This window comes from Euprymna scolopes, chromosome 14 (assembly GCF_053919585.1).
Source record: "Euprymna scolopes isolate OS-2025 chromosome 14, ASM5391958v1, whole genome shotgun sequence".
Taxonomy (NCBI): domain Eukaryota; kingdom Metazoa; phylum Mollusca; class Cephalopoda; order Sepiida; family Sepiolidae; genus Euprymna; species Euprymna scolopes.
The window spans coordinates 32,220,168-32,238,168 of record NC_136495.1 but is presented as its reverse complement, the minus strand read 5'-3'; the positions used below and the strand labels follow the sequence as shown (position 1 = coordinate 32,238,168).

At 35.6% G+C, this 18,001-nt stretch overlaps 1 protein-coding gene across 2 annotated transcripts in view; it reads right to left on the bottom strand.

The window, feature by feature from the left end:
• The window catches only part of LOC145292931 (uncharacterized), a 113,566-nt gene extending 96,132 nt beyond the window's left edge, over window positions 1-17,434 (bottom strand). For both annotated transcript variants that reach the window (XM_080139101.1, XM_080139102.1), the window contains exon 1: window positions 17,296-17,434. The gene's annotated coding sequence lies outside the window, so the exon portion shown is untranslated. The remainder of the gene's footprint in view (window positions 1-17,295) is intronic.
• Between the last annotated feature and the right edge of the window lie 567 nt (window positions 17,435-18,001).

Below are 18,001 nucleotides of genomic sequence, written 5' to 3'. Positions count from 1 at the left end.
AGCATTATCACAGCATGATCAGCATATCTAAGTGGACAATCAGCATTTGTTACACAATCCTCAGGATCTCTTGTCAGAAATAGATCCAGAAGTGAAGCTTGCTGTTCCTGGTGATCTGGGAAATGGGTCGGAAATGTTACTGACTGTGTCAAGGAATGGGATATAGCAAAGTTATGGATGATGCTACTAGCTGTGTCAGTCCAGCTAGAGAAGCCAAGCAAATTTCTGTGGTGGCCGTTAGAGTCACTAAATACATGTATTTTGGCGCTGGTGTCAAGGGAGAGTGATACATCTATGCTGTAAGAGACACGATTGATTATAGTACAGTCCTGGTTGGATGGAGAGCAATAAAGAAAATGCAGGTAGCTAACGCTATGTTGTAAATTTAGTTTACAGCACATGAAGGCCTGGTCACCTGATTCTAGTTTAGATTCTCTAGACATGGGGAGGGTGTTACAAATATAGACTCCAAGTCTGTTCCTGTTAAAGTCCTTCCGACAAAGTGGAAGATAACCAGACATGTTAAAGATGTTAGAGGAGATGGAGGAGTGCAAGTTAGTTTCACTTAGTGTTAATATATCCAGGGAGTTTGCTAGGAGAAATGATTCTACGTCATCTAAGTTAGTTCTAAGTCCTCGGATATGTGTAAATGCAAGCCTCAGGGGAGGAGGGGTGAGTTTGTGTCTGGTTTGAACATTTGTTTTTGAATTGAGCTGCCATTTCATTCTATTTAGTAGTTTCAGATCTAGATTGAGGTCCTAGGCAAAACGGATGTGCATAGCCACCATCATGCAACACAAATAGACCATCAGCCGGCTCCTCATCCACAGGAATATGGCCTCGGGAATGCCTACCAGAGATGAGTGCAGGGTGACTTTCCATGCGCGACATGGCACTACAAATATCCCGATATTACACAGCTGATGACAGAACAACCGTTCTAAGCGCTATCAGAGAGTTAGGGCTCCTGTACTGTCAGCTGGAAACAGCAATCAGCAACTGTCAAACTGGTATCTTCAAACCTGTTCGACAGGAGTGGCCCAGTCAAATCATGTTAGCATATATGGTAAATAAACACCTCCAAGATGCCCAGTTATAGGAGAAGCGAATAAGGCAAATGTGGGGGACGGTATTCATTGCCCTTGTCAGGAAACAAGGCTAAGCACTGGGCGTCTCTAATGAGTCCTTCTGGTCACACTTCTGCTCCTAGCTAATAGGCAAAGAAGGAGTATGGAGTATAGATAGGCAAAGCCTATCTACTCTATAAGCAATTTAGTCACCAGCTCTCGAGAGGTTGTCATCCAGGAATGAAGAGGCCTCCCTCACCTGTTTGGTGCCAAAATGTATGATGTCAGTGGCACAGGTTTACAAATCGGAGTTTTCCTTATCCTAGATGGATGACCTAACCAGATCTACTTGTCCATCAGCACTGAGAAGGTTTTCCCTGCACCTGGTTTCCAAACCAGGTATTTTTATGCTCTAGCATGGATAGTTAGGATTGATAGAGTTAGTATCAAAGAATTGGTATCTGCTTTGAAGTTATACTCCTCAGAATAGGATTAAGATTGGTTACGTTTTTAAAGGAGGTATGTATGAGTGTGGGGTGTAGATTAAAGTTGACTATCTACTAGGGTGTAAAAAATATCAAATATTGTTTGTGGAATAGTGACTAATTGGAAAATTATAGTATAAGGGTAAAGGTCTGTTTAGAAATGTTTTAGGTGTTAGTTTTCAAGTAAAGATAATCACCAGCACTTTATCCCATCTAATGTAAGAAAGATATAGTTGCTAGTTAATATAGATCACTTATAATCTGGGAACAAACTGTGTCTATTAGTTATCTATTTTATAGATATTCTATATAGTATAAATATAGGTTAAGCTAATGCATCCCTTAGCAATAGAAATCTATAGATGTTTAGTATTTATCAATTTTGAAAAGGTAAGCCTACTTAACCCTCCTTCAAGGTACGTGCAAAGTATGTGATTTTATATCCGCTTGGGGAGAAGAGCAATTGGATTTTTGTCCAGTTGAAACAGGAGAGATGATATAACTTACAAGAATACATCATTAATATACAATATAGATATACAGGGATTTGGAGAGGATTCAAGAGTATAAGGATTTTTAATGTTTATCATGCAAAACAGACAGGAAGGCGTCTTGGAGGCAAAGTATTATCCTTTAAAGCAGACATTTAGAAATAACATTTGTGCGAGTTACCTTAGTAACATGCATCAGTAACAATATACATGTGCCCAGTATAGGCCTTATATTTAAACATTACACTTAGTCATAGAATGAGAAATTATGATTTCCAAAAGAGGGAAGCAGTATAAGTAAATAAGAGCAGAAAAACATGTTTGGTGAATAAGCAATAACTTAAATTGCTTCCTAATCAGTGGTTTGACAATTTAACAGGTTTTGAAGTTGAAGGGAAGAGAAAAGAGCACTCCCACCAGGTTACGAAGTCTATTTTTGAACTTTGTCGAAGCATGATAAGAGTTTTCCAGCAGCTTCCGCCCAGATGTGGCAACAGTACTCCATCTGTGAATGTACCTGACTCTTACTTAGGTAGAGAATTACATCAGTAGTGAGATATCTATTGGAGCGTTAGAAGGAGTCCACCATTTTTCCAACCTAGAAGCTTGTCAATACATGGAGCCTCCCCAAGACGATAGCCATCCATTTCAATTGATGCCAGATAGGAGATCAGAACGTTGATGATATAAAGATAGAAGCTTGGTTTTAGATGCATGAAAATTAACCAGCCACTTCTTTCCCCATTTCCCCACATGCTCCAGATCAGAGAGGAGAGAATCACAGAGAACTTGGTCATTTACGACCTTTACTGTGTGGACATAGATGGTAATATTATCAACATAAATGTCTTCGAATAATCTTAGGATGTGATTTAGAAGATCATTGATGTAGATCAGTAAGAGAGTTGGGCCAAAGATGGGTCCCTGAGGGACTCTGGCATTAATACTTTGAGCTTCTGATTCTGTCCATTAACCACTACTCTTTTGAACCTATCAGAGAGAAATGATTTAATAATTGAGAAGACATTTCCAGCTATACCGTAGGTGGATATCTTGTGAAGTAGGCCTTTATGCCATACCCTATCAAAGGTCTTTGATATGTCCAGAGCAATTGCCCTAGAAAGGAAGCCTCCGTTGAGAGATTCGCTAATCCTATGAAATTACAACATCTGCTGTAGATCTAGCAGAATGGAAACCATATTGCATGTTACTAAGAAGGTTGCTGTGATAGTTAACTACTTCTCCATTTAACACAGATTCCAGCAACTTACTCATGACGCACAGGAGATTTCTTGGTCTGTACTAAGAGGAAGATGACCAACCACCTGAATTTATAAATACAGTGATACACACTGATGAGGTTTTCCAGGGTGTTAGGAAGCAATTCTCTTTAAGACAACGTTTAAGCAGCTTTTCAAGTATGAGAATTAGTTCTGGTTGAAGCTTTTTCAGCACTATAACTGAAATGCTATCAGGGTCAGTTGCTTTATTGGAATTAAAGTTTTTGATTAGCTTGGCAACATCATGCACAGATATTTGTATGTTGCATAATGTGTTTTCTGATTAAAGAGGAAAGACAGGGGGTTGACAGCCTTAGTTGCATAGGGTATAATTAATTGTAAAGTTCTTGGCAAAGAATTTGGCTTTGTCTGATGCTGACGAGATTACCTCAGGTCCATTGATGGTGGTTGGGATAGAGCACATGATTCTGTTCAGGATCCTATTTGCTATTTGCCAAAACTGATGGTAAGCAAGCCGCTGCTCAGCTACTTTGGACTTAACGGACTGAGCATACAACTCTCTCACATTCTTTATTACTCTTTTACAGTGATTGCTGGCAGTCCTAGAATCAGCTTTATTCTCAGTAGAGCTTCATGTTTTTCCTTTGATCCTCTTTCCAGAAAGGCAATATTATATTTTTAAAAATTTCTTCTCTGTATATGTGTTTTTACTCCCCTCTTATGAAGAGAAGCGTTTGGCTTCGAAATGACATGGCCTAAAGAGATTTCCCTATCCCGAAATATTGTAGTCTCTTTTGAATTGAAAGTATAATAAAATTTAATTGTAATTTTTTTATCCCTTTGTGTTCATAGTGTATTTTAAACCACATTTCCACCCTCCCATTCTTATCTGAATTCATTTTAACTGGCGAGTCTACTCACCATAAAAGATGATAATGAAATTTTGTAAGATGGACTTGCATTAAAAAAAGCTTTAAATTTATTTAAAATTTTAACCATCCCTTAATCTTCCTTTAAAATGGATAATACTAAAAAATTAATTTATTTTATTGCATTATTTTATTTATATTTCTATATTCTGTGCTATCTACCCACTTGAAACTATTTTTCCATATTTATCTTGCATGTTATTTCTTTGTAATATATTAATTATAGTATGCAATATATGCATAGACACAATAGAAAAAGTGGAAATATGCATCTCTTTTCTAGTATTCATCCTCTTTGGTAAATGAGTTTGTATGTTTTAAATTATTAATACAGAAATCGAAAATTATACCGTTTCAATTAAATAAAGGAAAGAAATATTTAAATCAAAGTACGCATTTGGCTCTTAATGCAGATCCTCCCTCCTTTCCTCTTACTGCTCTCAAATAAACGCTAATCTTTGAAGCCCAATTCATTCCACGTGGGGACACTGGTCTTTTAGCTAGACCAACATGGCTCACTCGAAGAACACCAAGTTAAGTGCATCTATATATCTGTTTTGTGTGGATCTAGTCCCACCATTTATTTTGCTTTCTTTGCTTTATATTCTCTTACATATTCAAATAATTATTAATATCCTATTCATTTATTTTAAAACAAATTAGTTGCTAGAGCAGATTGGTTTTCTCACAGTACTTGAAAGATAAAATTTCTTGTAAATATTAGAGGGGAATCTATCTCCAATCCTGCTCTTATTTATGACGAATATAGAAAAAACTTTAAAGTAAGATACTCAATACCTTCAGAAATACCTGGTGTGAAAACCAGGCGCACGGTTTACCCTCTCGGTGTGATGAACCTGTAGATCTTGTCAGATTATCCATCTAAGAGAAAGAAAACTCTGATAACAAAACTGAGAGAGGGAGGCCTTCTCAGTCATGGTTGACAACCTTCCTGGAGCTGGTGACTCGAACAAATTCCCAGCTAGCAAACGTAACTTACTTAAGGAGTAGATAGGCTCTTCCTATCGCCGGCTTTCACACTTCTTCTTTGCCTATTAGCCAGAGATACAATACCAGGGACTCACCAGTCATCCTGTGCTTGGCCTTATTTCCTGACTAGGACATTGAACTCCGTTCCCCTATTCTCTATTTTAAATTTCCCTCTTTCTCTCAGAAACTGAGAAAATTTGCTTGCATGCCACTAGTGCTCACAAGACTTGTTTGGGCCAGTCTTGTCTGAGAGATTGAGGATAACCGATTGACAGTTTGTTTTGCTACTATTTCCGACTGGCAGTACAGGTGCCCTGCCTCTTTAGCAACGCTTAAACTCTATCATCAGATGTATAATATCAGGATAGTTGTAGTGCCATGTCGCGCATGGAAAGGGACCCTGCTGCTATATCTGGTTGGCTTTCATGAGACCACACATTCTAGACTGGACTCAGCTAATGGACCACTGCATGTTTATACTTGGCGTCAAAACAGGCCCAGTTTGCTGAACACTCTTCTTTAACCTGATATTAAACAAAAACATAATTAGATGACAACTCAAACAAATATCACGATAAAACCAGACAACCACCCAAACAAAACCAATCCACCTCCGCCCTTGAGGCTCGATTTCACAAATATCCATGGGCTTAGAGGTAATATAGATGATGTAGAGTCTTGCCTTTTAGTAAACTCCCCGGATATCTTAGCATTAAGTGAAACAAACTTTCACTCTTCAATCCCCTCCAACTACTTTAACATGACAGGATACCTCCCTCCGTGCTATAAAAACTCAGATAGATGTATGTATACACTTAGAATCAATATTAAACAAGAGAGAAAAATCTTGAATCGAATGACCAGGCTTTTAAGTGCTTTTGACTAACATTTCATCACTGCATAAGTTACTTACTAACTCACTGCTGTTTTTCCTCAAGTCAGGATTGTACCCTAATCGATCATGTCTCTGATAGTATAGATGCAGCACTCTCCTTGGATAGCAATGCTCAAATACATGCGTTTGGTGACTTTAATGTCCACCATAAAAATTGGCTTGGTTTCTCAGGTTACACAGATGCAGCTGGATGCTCCACTAATAGTTTCTCTATAGCCCATTCCCTCACATAGACAGTAATGTTTCCAACTCGCCTACCAGATCGTGAACCTCAGCAAGTTTCACTTCTAGACTTATTCTTCACCACAGTACCTGAGGATTGTGTGATTAATGCCCACAGTCCACTTGGAAATGCAGACCACCTAGTGGTATCAGTTGACATCACATTTAAATCTCAACCTCAAGGTGAAGAATCATTGCTCAAAACCAAAAGGTCTTACAACAGGGCTTACTGAGAAACCATTAGAGAACACATCCGAGATGCCCCATGGACCGATATCTTCTTTCTTCCTGCTGAACAGTGTGCCAATGAGACAACTGAATGGTGCAAAGCGGGAATTGAAGCACATGTTCCCACACGGAAGTATTATGGCAAGCCCCACTCACACCCATGGTTCACTACAGATTGTGTAGCTGCTATGGCACAAACACAGCATGCATTCCACCAGTTTGTACGTCATAAGTCAAATACAAATAGGCAAAATTCGTAAATGCTAGAAATCATTGTAAGAGAGAAATAGTGACAGTCAAAAGAAAGCATGCTGAAATAATCAGGGAATGCATAGAAACGCAAAAGATAGGAACTCGTGATTTCTGAAAAATCTATACTAGTGTAGTGAATAAAGGACAATCAGTAATTCCTCCACTGAGCAACAACCAGAAGGTTGCATGCACGGTAACGGAGAAAGTGAAACTGCTGTCCTGGCGATTGACTCTAACTCCACCTTAGACCCAACAAACAACTCCCTCCCAAATTTCCTCATGCAGACTAAAGCCACATTAGATGATGTAAAAATCACCCCTTCGTCTGTCTGCGATATCATAAAAAATTTAGACACCTCAAAAGCATGTGGGCTTAATCTCATCTCTGCTATACTAATTAAAAAATGTTTAATTGAGCTCGCCCCCATACTTTCCAAGCTCTACAATAAATGCCTTGTTGAATCTTGCTTCCCTAATAGCTGGAAGATGGCCTCTGTGGTACCAATATACAAGAATTCTGATGAAAGAACAGAATCTCTCAATTATCACCCCATTAATCTCTTCCCCCTCTTCACTAAAATCTTTGAGATAATTAATCAAACACTAATTCACCATCTCGCAAAAGCAAATCTTCTCTCTGACAAACAGTATGGATTCAGGTAATGTCGTTCTACTGCATATATTTTAACATTTATCTGTGAATGCATTTACCATGTACTGGATAAAGCAGGTGGAGCCACAGTTGTAGCCCTTGATACATTCAAGACCTTTGACAAAGTCTGACACAAAGGGCTGCTAATGAAAATTAAACCGTCCGTAATAACTGGATGTATACTAAATATAATTAGATCCATCTTAGACAATGGAAGCAGACAGGTTGTCATTGATGGACATACATCCAAGCAGCATAACATTAATGCAGGAGTGTCTCAGGAGTCGATCCTTGGACCATTATTATTCCTGATATTCAAAAACAACTTTGTTGATAATATTGTGTCCGAGATGGGTATATTTGCTGATGATACAATGCTCTATAACATGCATTAGGGAAGAACAAATGTACATAAATCCAAGACAATGGCAAAATCATTAGAAAATGACCTCCATACTATAGTTGAATGGGGATACAAATGGATGGTAACATTTAATGCGAGGAAAACTAAGTTGTTCTCCTTTAACAATTACAAGACACCTCTCAAACCACCTATATCAATGAAAAATAACACCCTACATGGGAAGTCTATCTTCAAACACTCTTTTTGGAACTATTTTACCATATTTTAATTCGTGGGCTATATGAACTGGAACAAATACATAGAGGACATTGCAAAGACTGCTGCAAAGACTGCTGAGAGTATCCCGTACCTCTACAAGGCCACCATTCCCTCATGCATGGAGTATTGTTGCCATATCTGGGCTGGTGCATTTACCATTAGCCTCCCCCTCTTAGATTGGGTCCAAGAAAGAGTTGTCAATCTAATCGGTCCCACTTTATCAACTAAGCTCCAGCTCTTGTCTTATCGTCACAATGTTGCATCTCTGTGCCTATTTTAATAGAATGTGTTCTGATGAACTCGTTGCACTTGTACCCTGTACATATCCCCAACAAACCTGCTTAGCAATAAGATTTCACCCTTCCTAGTACCTGCTTTCCTGGTCGTACTGATATGCAGAAATTTAAATGTAACATAAACCGACATCTTGCTAATCTTTCCTAGACATGGTCCAAAAAGTAGCCTTTTTCGTCCAAGTGGTGATATGCCTTCTTATGAGTTAACATTAAATAAACAAAGCTGGTTGAGTGTATATGTGAGTATATTTATCATACAATTGAATGTTAAACATAAAAAAACGATGTACATAAAAAGTAATTATAAAATGCTGAATTTGTGTGGGAGGCTGGTGTATGGATCTGCAGAATAGATTTCCACATGGGGGTCAAGGAGTCGGAAGTCAGAATCGGAGTCAGAGTCGGGAGTCGGAGTTTAAGATATCAAAGGAGTCGGAGTTGGAGTTGGACTTTCACCATCCGACTCTGCAACCTTGGATATTTTCGAAACTCACCCCCTCTTTTCGATTGTCTAGCCTTAATTTAAACCTAAGTCACTTCCGTTTAGTGGTGGTCGTGACAGTAAAGACATCACGTTTTTCCCCGTTCTTTTCCTCCTTAGCGGTACAGGCTGCCTTCCTACTACCACTTTTTTTCTTTGCACAACACACACCTCCAAACATATATATATATATATATATATATATATATATATATAGAGAGAGAGAGAGAGAGAGAGAGAGAGGGAGAGAGAGAGAGAGCGCGAGATAGATAGATCGATAGATAGATAGATAGATAGAGAATTTATTTCTTATTTCATCTTTAGCTAGTTATGGTAGCTTTATATTATTAGCGCGCTTGGAATAGGAGGTCAATGTTACTCTTGTTCTGGGGTTCGACTGTGTGACTGGCTTGAATAACTATATCTACACTGATGATTTCGCAAGGATGAAGCGTATATGTATGTAGATAATATTTAAATATTTATTATTAAAATAATTATATATAGAGATATATATTTACTTGGGGGGTCACTCGAGGATGAAGGTATTAGCGAAATAATAAAAATTGGGTGGGATTTGATTATTTATGAGGACGACCTAACAGGAACTTTACATTAGATTTGAAGGCTACCATGTTGTATTTAGTCGGGAAGCATGCCAGTGGAACAGTGTTCACAAGGCGGGCAGTCCTGGGAAAAAAGCTCTGTTCATAGAATCTGCGTTTACATTTAGGCACAGATGGAGTGTGGGGAAAATCATATATAGTGGTGTTAGCTAGCTGATGTTTTTTATGAAAGTTTGGAAAGGGGGGAATAGATTGGAGTTCAGACGAGCATTTACTATGAAAATGATGATAGAGCAGAGATAGGCTTGCGACGTCTTTCTGCAGGGAAGAAAAAAGGGCAGCACTAACTAGGTTCTGCAGCCGGTTTTGATCTTTATCAAGGCAGGATAGGAGGAGCAGCTCCTGCCCAGATGTGGCTGCAATACTCCATTTTAGGGCGCACCTGACTCTTATACAGATAGAGGATTGCATCGACAGTGAGATACTTACTGGAGCAGTAGAATGATCCAATCATCTTTCCAGCGACCTTGGCAACTGATTTGATGTACGTGTTCTATTTCAGGTCAAAAGTGAAGGTCTGGCCCAGAACTTGTTAAGACAAAGGGCTTCCCCAAGTCTAGAGCCATTCATTTCAGTTGGGACATGATGAGGATCAGAGCGATTATGATGAAAGGAGAGAAACTTTGTTTTCGATGCATTAAAATTAACCAGCCTCCTTTTCCTCATTGCACCACATTTTTAAGAAGAGAGAGAATCGGAAAGATATTTGTCATTGCTGGCATTTGAAGTGTCACTATAGATTGTCGTGTCGTCTGCATAAATGTCTACAAATGACTTAAGAATGTGATTTGGGAGATCATTGATGAAGATCACGAACAGGGTTGGACCCAGGATCGAACGCTGAGAGAGACCAGCGTTTATTTCTTCCCATCAACGACTACTCTTATAAGCCTATTAGAGAGAAAGGATTTTATAACTGAAAGGACATTCCCAGCTATTCCATTGCTTGCGGTCTTATGAAGTAGACCTTTATGCTATACCCCATCAAATGTCTTTGATATGTCAAGAGCTATTGTGCTAGAGACTGCTGATTTTTAAACGATTATACGGGTAATAGCATTTTCAACTGTGAAGATCATGAAAAATCTTTTTCCTTAGAATATCGCCCATAATTTTTTGACGTGAACAAATAAACAAATATTATTAAATATTTTACTTATAAAACAGTAATCTGCGATTATATATATATATATATATATATATATATGTATATATATATATATATATATGAAATAAAATGGAGGTGGAAGGACCCGGATACTCAACGTTTCGCCCGATTTATGCGGGCTTCTTCAAAAGGGATGGTCAATGACCATCCCTTTTGAAGAAGTCCACATAAATCGGGCGAAACGTTGAGTATCCAGGTTCTTCCACCTCCATTTTATTTCATATCGTCGGATTTAATCCAGCTCAACAATCATATATATATATATATATATATATATATATATATATATATATATATATATATATATAAGTAAATTATTACATAGAAGTAAATTATTATATATGTATGCATATATAAGTAAATGATATATATATGCATATATATAGATAAGTAAATTATTATATATGTATATTATATAGGTAAATTAATCTATATGTATATTATATAAGTAAATTATTATATATGTATATTATATAAGTAAATTATTATATATGCATATTATATAGGTAAATTATTATATATGTATATTATATAAGTAAATTATTATATATGTATATTATATAAGTAAATTATTATATATGTATATTATATAAGTAAATTATTATATATGCATATTATATAGGTAAATTATTATATATGTATATTATATAAGTAAATTATTATATATGTATATTATATAAGTAAATTATTATATATGTATATTATATAAGTAAATTATATATAATCATTGATACACGCATATCTTTACTATTTTGAAATGATCCTTACAACCCATTTCAAATCCTTAACGACTTGCAGAATGAAGACAATTAAAAAAATTAAATCTGGTTGCTCTATATTTTGAACTTTTCATTTCGCTGAAATTTGAACTCGATTTGTGATTAATTGAAAAAGGAATAAAATGTATATTAGATTTGCAAAGAAATCCTGAATAACATATACTGTATGCGTATGACTACCTTAAAATTTATAATTAGATATTACGACCATAAAATGACATTCAATAATAATAATAATAATAATAATAATAATAATCAAAAGATGAGAATTGCGAAAACACTTGGACATGGATGAGAAAAGGACATGTAAGCCGAGAAACTGAATCCCTAATAACGGCAGCACAAGATAACTCGATAAGAATCAACCACATAAAAGCAAAGGTCGACAAAACACAAGAAAACAGCAAATGCAGACTCTGTGGACAAAGAGACAAAACGATAACCTATATAGTAAGTGAATGTAGCAAACTAGCCCAAAAGGAATACAAGAACAGACACGACCAAATAGGAAGGGCAGTACACTGGGAACGAGCAGACAAATGGTACAAACAGAAGCCAGCAATAGTAAATGAAAACGAGAATCACAAAATCCTATGGGACATGGGCATACAGACGGATAAACCCATCCAAGCAAGAAGACCGGATGGTGTAATAATTAACAAGAAAAAAAGTCCTGCCAAATCGTAGACTTTGCTGTTCCAGCTGACGACAGGAAAAATATCAACGAAAAGAAGAAACTGAGAAAATACACAGAGCATGCTAGAGAACTGAAAGGGATATGGAAGAAAAAAAAATATCAAGATAATACCTATAATCGTAGGAGCACTAGGAACAATTCCGAAAAGCTTTGAAAAAAGAATAGGAGAAATTGGAATCAGAGAAATGACTGGAAAGATATAACGAATAACAATAATGAAAACAGCTGAAATATTAAGGAAAAGCCTTGAATGCGGGGATTAATACACATGAGCCCCACACGCGGACTAAACGAACTGCTGCAGAAATAAAACATGAAGAAACGTCACCAAGAACATAGAAGATATTTATCTATGTTCTCCATCCTTACCCTATCCCTCTCCTATCCTCTCCCATTACCCAATCATCGTCTACACAAAAGAAGGATGCTAAATAGCCGAGAAGGATCAAGGAGGATGGAAAGACTGAGAAGAGAGCACTGACCAGACCTCTGCTGGAAATATGCGAAGAGAACTGGGATCTTGGGGAGGTTTATTGCCACTCAAATTCCAGTGGAAACCAATGGTCGCTGCTAGCGAGAGATCGATAGTAGGCGGTTGTTGCAATAATGCAAATTCATTTGCAAATGTTATCAGAAGAGGTGGAGAGCACTGAAAAACTGGGGAGACTTGATGTCGCTCAGCTTCCCGAGAACAGCACAGGTTGTTTTCAAGGAGAGATCCTTTATGACCTGTGTGAAAGCTCCTTGTGAGCCCATACTACTACTAATAAAACATCAAATAAAAACAGCACTAGATGAAGCTAAAAAAGCAGACGTCCACTAATAGTAGAGTCGAAAGTAGTATGACAGACCAGTACATGTAGAAATGTCGATTACTTAATTGTATACATTGAAAAATATTCTAATTAAATGCAGGGTGGAACGATAAAATTGTCGCCATAAAGAAAACAACACAACTTTATTTTGAAACTTTTATTGGAAAAAGCAGTTAAAATAATTTGATTATGTAGTAGTGCTGGTATCTATTCAAGGTAGTAGCCTAAAATCAAGCTTCTTTATTTTCATCATAATCGTTCTGACCCCCATCAGACCTAAATTAAAATGAATGGCACGCGTCCTGGGGAGGCACCATGTCTTGACAAGCTTCTGGGACTGATCTTCACTCCTGGCCTGAAATGGAACACATAAATCAAATCCGTTGCCAAGATCGCTGGAAAAGGGTTCGATCATTCTACCGCTCCAGTAGGTATCTCGCTGCCGATGCAATCCTCTATGTGTCTAAGAACCAAGTATGTCTTAAAATGGAATACCGTTGTAAGACCTGGGTAGCAGCTGCTTTGTGCGTCCTATCCTGCCGCGATAGGGTTCAAAACCGGCTTCGAAACCTTTTTGTTTTCCCTGCAACCTATATCCCACAGAAGAGATGTCGCGTGCCTCTCTCTGCTCTATTATTATTATTATTATTATTATTATTATTATTATTATTATTATTATTATTATCATTATTTTTTATTATTATCATTATTATTATTATTATCATCATCATTATTATTATTATTTTTATTATTATCATTATTATTATTATTATTATTTTTATTATTATCATTATTATTATTATTATCATTATTATTATTATTATTATTATTATTATCATCATCATTATTATTATTATTTTTATTATTATCATTATTATTATTATTATTATTATTATTATTATTTTTATTATTATCATTATTATTATTATTATCATTATTATTATTATTATTATTATTATTATCATTATTATTATTATTATTATTATTATTATTATTATTTTTATTATTATTATTATTATTATTATTATTATTATTATTATTATTATTGCAAGTGCTCCTCTGAACTCCATTCTATGCCCTATTACTCGACTTTCACAAAAAAACTCAACTAGCTACAATAATTATCAACAGTTTTCCCCACTCTCTATCTCTGCCTATATCTAAACGCAGGTTCCACAAACACAGCTTCTTTCCTAGAACTATCCGCCTGTGGAAACCAAAATGACATATCGTGGCTCATAGTCTCCTGAAGACATTATCCCACTTAGTAGCTCCTCCCATCTTCTTTGGGGTTTAAAACAATAATAAGAAAAAAGTAAACAAAATATAATTCACATTACGAATACTACACCCAAGATTTGTACTCCAAAGTTCATAATGATCGGTAAATTAGTTTAGAAGTTGATCCTATTGATGGGAATATATAAATGTATGCACGTACCTAAGTTTAGATCATTAGAGATTAGGGCGTTTACTGCTTCTTTGACTGCATTAAAATGAATAAGTTTAAATGTATTGTGGACAAACATCTCGTTCCTCAACTCACTACAATAATACTCATAATAAACATGGTTCCAAATAGTAGCCCCAAGTCTTTGTGTGTGTGTGTTTGTGTGTGTGTTCTTCATAGGTTCCGAAACGGCTGAGTCTTTTTTTGCAAATTTCACACAAAGGTAATTATATAGGTCTGGCAGTGTCGTTAGATATGTTTTGTACAGAAATTCATTCGATAAGTATCGAAAATATACGATCCTAAAATAGTCTTTAGTTTTTTAGAGATAAAAAGGAGACTTTTTACAGTGGTATATTTACATTACACCGGCCAAATGAGATAATAAAATCTCAGCAAATCATTTCTTTTTAAAACAAAAACAACAGATTTATTGCCATCTGGAGATAGTGGTAGAGAATTCGACTACAAATTGAATTATGCCCTATTCAAGCCCGGGTGTTCCTCACGATTTTATTTTCATTTTTGTTAATAATGAGCTCAATTGACAATAAAAGAAGAGGCACCATGTAAAATCGCCGCAAAACATTTCTTCGTTTGCATATTTTAAAACTAAACATTAATCAGAAGTGACTTTTCCAGGGCATTCATCGTCAAGCCCAAACATCAGCTGACGTGATATTATAAACAAACACAGACGAAATTTGATGAACATGATCATTATGATTTTTCTTTCTTTATTTATTTTTATTTCTTTCTTTCTTTCTTTTTTTTTTTTTTTACGAATTAGTCCACCGAGCAAATTATTTATCCTAATAAATAATATTCATTAAAGGATTATAACAATGCACACGCAATCTGCATAAATTAAAATAGTATGTTTAAGCGTATTGTACGATCGGGCGTCTAGCTAGTGCATATATATATATATATATATATATATATATATATATATATATATATATATATATATATATATATATATATATATTGTGACATTTCTATATTAAGTTATAAAACTCTAAAACTCTCTGAGGAAGGCAATGGAATTGGTCCTGTATCTCTACGTACCCCTCAAGACGCCGAATCTCGATATGCCCACTCTCAAGGAGGCCCTAAGCACAATTCCTTTAAACCATCAAACAGGTATATCTGACTATAATAAAAATGTAAACGTATGTGTATTGTTTAAAGAGTTTTCTAAAATTGCATTTTCTACTGATTAGAGTATGAAACGGGGGTGGGGGCAGTAAAAACCGAGAAGAACACTATATGAACGTAGTAAACAGGACAGCAACCTTTTAAAACTATATGCAAAAACGATAACCTTTAGTTTTAAGTTGTTCGTTTGTAAAATCCATTGCTTGTTAGACAATTAATCACCCCATTAGTTTGTCTTCCAAGAATTTACGTCAGATTTCAGGAAGACCCAGGCTGTCTTCTAAAAATAGCCCTGTAGCTCCGTCGGAATTACCTTAGTAGGATCGCCTCGTTTAATTGGAAATAAACCAAAGAGAAAAAGCAATGCTTGGGAGGGTGGACCACCTACGATTATCCAAGACATATACATCGGTTCGACAGGTAAAAGTCATCGAAATAGCCAGTCCCTGTCGGAGTAATTTTCAGTAATTGCTATTGAAGAGGAAGAATCATTAGATGATTTTCGCCATAAAAATCTTTTTCTCAGATGAATCAACGGTAAAAAGAGTTTTGTTTTTTAAAATACATATCACAGTCAGTCATGCGTCCGTTATATCCTTTTATGAGTCCTGTCCAAGTGAGTGTTAGGGATAGTGTTAAGGTAAGGCTGCACAAAATATAGAATAAACGTTACTGTGGAGCGCATCGAGGAATGATAGACAGCTGTGCGTTTATATGGAAGCAGAAATACAAGGGAAACTATCTTTTATGCAGATACTCAATGACATTAACGGATGTCATCCCCTTGAATAAGTAATAGAACGTTTGGCTTTGGTTTTTTTTGGGTTTTTTTTTTACTACAACCTGATGTTTGTCTGTTTTGGAAGCGACGGGTGTATTTCTACGTACATTGTCATATATATATATATATATATATATATATATATTCACATAAATTTCGCGAAAAAATATTGAAAATGTGTACGAAAATCAGGAAACTAATAGAATAATGGAATGATAAAACGACCGACTAACACAATATATTAATATATGTTATACGGTGACAATGGTGAGGTAATTAACGACATAGCAACTCTTGTTGCCTAAGTTGTTAACGACGAGAACTGAAAACGTGTATATGCCAAGTTCAAATCCAGTTCATTCCACAGTAGGACTTTTATCAAACCCACATTTGATCTTGTGTTTAACCTCCTGTAAACCATGTAAATAAAAGAACAAACCCAAAGTAAAATCGTTTTCCATTAAAATTACAGAAAAAAAAAGACGTTTCTGAATTTGGAAATGAAGATTGGTTATCCGTGTTATTTGGATTCATCAGATTACTGTTCTTATCTTTGAATGTGGGATTGAAGATTCAATTCTCAGTGTGTATGATCGAAAAATACATTTGCGAATTATTTAGGACCTCTACCTAGTCTATGACCGACGGAACAAAAGCGTGCTAACCCGCTTGAAGTAAATAAACGATTCCGCAGGAAATTCCGTCCAAATTCCTGAGTTCAACAGAAACAGTTCAGAGTTCAACAACATAATCTGAGGTCTGATGTTATACATCGACTGAAACGTCCTGGAAATCACACTCAAGAGGATAACAGTAGTTCAATGAACCCAAATAATACGAAAAATAAAACGGACAAAAAAAAAAACACATTCAGCACGGACACACCGAATTTGATCGAAGCAAAAAGGTTAATTTAATCAAAGTACAATTTAAAGTACGTAAATTCAATAATAAAAAAAGAGCTTACCTTTTTTACTTTTGTAGCGTCCTTTTCTTCCTTCTAAAACTTTTTGCTTTTTCTCAATGTTCTCAAGATTTATTAGATGTCCATTTAACAAAAGACGTCAGTTTTCTATATTTTAATTTTATTCTATAAACATATTTCTTTCTTTCTTTACATATATATATTCATATATTCATTTGTGTATGCAATTAATTACTTGCTTGCCAAGTTCTCTATATTTGCTGTACGTTTATATGTATATATATATATATATATATTTATATATATATATATCTTTGTATATGAATATGTTATTTACAATATCAGCATATGTATCCCTTCTTTCTTTTTTTATATGTAATTTCTATCTCTGTTTAACTGAGTTGATTAATTGTAACTTTTTATGTAACCTCGCTGCTTTGTTACAATGTTCATTGCATTCGCGTTGCTTAGTCGTGTAAATGTTCTTGTTCTACGTCCATCTGTGGGTGGGTATCTAGTTATAATATTGATATTGATGTGTATTGTATATATGTGCATGTATGTAGAGAAAGAAAGAGAGAGATCCCGTAGTTTGGGATGCTCAAGTTGAAATGACAGAGAACTGGCCGTCCATATCTTTTATGCTTGGTACGACGCTGGTTGTAATGTCTTTTCTTTTCTTTTTTTGCGTGGGAGTTGCAACTTTAATTTCATATATGTACATTTAAATACATATATGTGTCTGTGT